This window comes from Sinocyclocheilus anshuiensis, unplaced genomic scaffold (genome assembly GCF_001515605.1).
Source record: "Sinocyclocheilus anshuiensis isolate Anshui unplaced genomic scaffold, SAMN03320099.WGS_v1.1 scaffold297, whole genome shotgun sequence".
In the NCBI taxonomy this organism is placed as follows: Eukaryota; Metazoa; Chordata; class Actinopteri; order Cypriniformes; family Cyprinidae; genus Sinocyclocheilus; species Sinocyclocheilus anshuiensis.
Window position 1 is genome coordinate 925,317 of NW_015536479.1, and position 4,182 is coordinate 929,498.

A 4,182-nucleotide genomic window follows, 5' to 3' on the forward strand; every position below is an offset into this window, starting at 1 on the left:
TCGGTGTCTCTGCTTCTGGATTACTGAGAGGATTAACTGTAATAAAAATTTTATCCTAGAGTGAAATGCTTATAGAAGAAGATGAGACGTTCATTTTAGTCATTATACACTGAAGCAAAATTATAATTCATGTGCCTTTTCACAGATTCAATTCAGTTATGCATCATGTTATTCTGCCATTTCCTCGTAATAATTACCTCCAATTTATTTTTACTTCTCTTCGCCTTAGATGGCACATTTATGGCAATGCTAAGAAAAGAACATTACCATTTCTGAGGGAGACAAAGACCCAAAGAAAAGTGATATACTTGAGTGTATAGTAGATATTTCATTCATTCTTTCTGTTGATGAGAAATATAATTACTTTGGGAGAAAATATATAAACTCTAGACTACGTCCAGTCCACAAACACATCTGCCCAAAGAAAGAAAGCAGGACAGTGTCCAGGATGACAAGGGAAACCAGCACTTTCAGAGATTACAACAGCACACTTGTAAATGGACCTGAGCAGCCAATACATTATCATATGCTTATGCAGGATGGCTCTTTCCCCTACAGACCATGTGTGCCAACCAACTGCAACAAGAGTTTACTGCAATATATAACATTACTGTGGTTATTCATTTAGCTGACACTTATCCCAAGAACAGCCCCTCTGGAGAAACTTGGGGTCAATGGGATAGTTCCAGACACCGTACATGATGTGATTCAGTAACTATTGTAATGATTGTCCCTCGAGCATGATACCTAAAGGAATAGTTTATCCAAACCTAAAAAATTAATTCAGCTAATCACCATCATATCGCTTAAAGGGGTCATATGATGTTGCTAAAAAGAACATTATTTTGTGTATTTGGTGTAATGAAATGTGTTTATGCGGTTTAAGGTTCAAAAAACACATTATTTTCCACATACTGTACATTATTGTTTCTCCTCTATGCGCCGCCTTTCTGAAACGCGTTTATTTTAACATAAAAAATAAGCGAGGTGTGCTCTGATTGGCCAGCTATCCAGTGCGTTGTGATTGGCCGAATTCCTCAAGCGTGTGATGGAAATGTTACGCCCCTTACCATACTGTGATGCCCTGTCCCGGCCGGAGCGACGAGACAAAAACATTAAACCCCATTATAAACTAGGCATTTGTTGCATCCAGTGGTAGTCGTGTCCATTTTTGGAAGGCCAAACAAAGTAGTTTCGCTTTCACAACGAAACACAGCGTTACACACGGTGGCCTATAGTGAGCAGAGGTGGCGGGCTTGAGAACGGCGCGGCCAGCGGATTCAATGAAGGAGCGTCCGGAGGGCTTGCGGCAACCAAATGTGACGATCCCGGGCTGGACTCCGCTTCGTCCACAGTGAAAGCCGATCCATCATATGACCCCTTTAAAAGAAAGAGAAACAAAAGAGATTATTTAGCAAAATGTTCAGAATGCGGAATTGTGTGAACTTATGATGTACTCATCTGTCAGTGGAGCTTGAGAACCACTGGTATTCTTTCCCTCTTTTATTGTAATTAAAAGAGCAAACTAGACATTTTGCTAGATGGCTCGTTTATGTTCCAAGCTTTACGATGGTAAATAAATGACAGAATTTTCATTTCAGGTAAACTGTTCTTTATGTATCCTGTTAAAGGTAATTGTTCATGAATCATCCATTCTGAAAGCTGTAGGCAAGCTTATTTATATACCACATGTCAATGATAATTCAAAGTTCTTTACATAAAAATAATAATAATAATAAAAAAATAGTAGTCATAAAAAGGTACAAAAGAAATAATAAAAGTAGCAAAATTCAGGACACCCCTGATAACTTTTAGAAGCTTTTTCCAGGTGGCATCTAAATGCCTTCTCACCAGCATATCAGCAAGGGATTTTGGTACAAGGCCATTATGGGAATTCCATACAGTTAGAAGTATTCTGAAATGGAACGGGAAGCCAATATAATGACCTAATGACTGGTAATAAGCTCAGTTTTTTGGTTTTGCTCAGGAGCCAGCAACTGTCTAATAGTCCTCCAGGGAAGGCCAGTAAGAAATCTATTGCAGTAATCTGCCCTGCTGCTCATGAATGCATGAGGTCTTATTTGTGCACAAAGGATCTGATTTGTACTGTTTTAGATGGTAATCGGCTGATTTAGTTAGTGCTTTTATATGGTTTTTGAAATAATATTCCAGAATGATACCAAGGTTCCTGACTTCATTTTTAGTTTTTGAAGTCAAGGTATGCACTCACCTTTGATATTTCATCTTTATTGCCAAATATAATCACCGCTCCTTCGTCTTTAGTTAATTCAACTTGGAATAGCCAGCTGTAAATTTGATTTATGCCCTGGCACAGGTAGACTATGTCACTTGGAAATAGATCAAGGTAGATCTGGGTGTGATGAGCAATGTTGCTGTTCTCAATTATATGGCCTATGGGAGCATATACAAATTGAATAGTTCAGGCTTAAGGATTGATGAGCTCCATGTGTCATGGCAGCCCAGTTAGATTCGTAAATGTTCACAAAGTTGCCCTGCCTGCTAAATATGACCTGAACCATCTAAACACTGTCTCAGAGAGTCCTACCCACATTTTCAGTCTGTTAATTAGTACATTGTCATCGACACTATCAAATGCAGCTCTAAAACCAACATTTTGTCTGAATCAGTATTTAAAGAGACAGTTCACCCAAAAATGTAAAAAGTTGTTCCATACCTGTATGAGTTTATTTCTTCTTTTGAACATAAAAGAAGACATTTTGAAGAACAGCCAAACAGTTGCTGGGGTCCTTTCCACACTATGGAAGTCAATGGGGTCCATCAACTGTTTGGTTAGATTCTTTAAAATATATTTTGTGTTCAGCAGAAGAAAGAAGCTCATATAGGGTTGGAACAACTTGAGTAAATAATGAAAATGTTCATTTTTGGGTGAACTATCTCTTTAAGTACATATCTTATTCAGTGCTGCCTCTGTGCTGTTTAGAAACATTGTATTGGCACCATTTTAAATGATATTACAGATTTTTGTCATTTATACAGTAGGTTGTTGATATTGGAGATGTAATTGTGCATGCTTGTTTCTCCAGTTTTACATTTACAATACATTTGCCTCATCTGGTGCTCCCTTAAAGTTAATCATTAAAAACATAAATATTTTAATAACAGTCTCTTATCTTTAGCAAATCTCTTGAATACAAATGAATCTACTTTTAATACTGTAATGATGTAAGCATCTTAAATGGCTGATTTTAGTATTTTATTTTTAACTTATTTGCAGAAAATAGTAGCCATTTATCGGTTTTTGGCCATAACATGAAATAAGTGTTTTATTAGTAACAGCCACAATTTTAATATGGGTGCATTACTAGTCCAGTCCTTTTAATCCCAGGCAGACAACACCATCGGATGTGACATTAATTAGTCTATTACCAACAGTAACGTGGGCACTTTATATAAACTACATTGTAATCCATAACAAATATGACCCAGTCCTGTTGTTCCCAGATTTAAAAAAGTACACTTCCATAATGTACTTAAAGTGCTCTATTTTCGCACACTAATTTTGTACTTAATATACTAAAAATGATTCTTTAGTACTTCTTAAGATAAACTAAGTGTACTCAACTGTGCTATTTCGGGACATCATGAATATTAATTAAAATGCGCTTTTAACACACTATCTCTATTTAAAAATGTATTTAATTACCACTTAGTACACTCAAGTGTACAAGTGGTGACTAAATACATTTTTTTTTTAATACAGAGATAGTATGTTTAAAGCACATTTTAGTTCATATGTCCCAAAATAGCACAGTTGAGTACACTTAGTTGATCTTAAGTTTATCTTAAAGGGGTCATATGATGCGATTTCAATTTTTCCTTTCTCTTTGGAGTGTTACAAGCTATTGGTGCATAAAGAAGATCTGTAAAGTTGCAAAGACTAAAGTCTCAAATCCAAAGAGATATTCTTTCTAAAAGTTAAGAGTCAGCCACGCCTACCTAAAACGGCTCGTTCTAACACGCCCCCACATGTCTACCTCACTATGTGGGAAGATTTGCATAACACCGCCCAAATGTTCACGCAAAGAAAGAAGGTGTAACTTTTATCTCGCTGTAGTATTGTTGTTGCCGCCGCCGCCATGTCGTAACGACGCTGTGTGCTTCGTTGTGAAAGCGAAACTACTTTGGTTGGTCTTCCAAAAG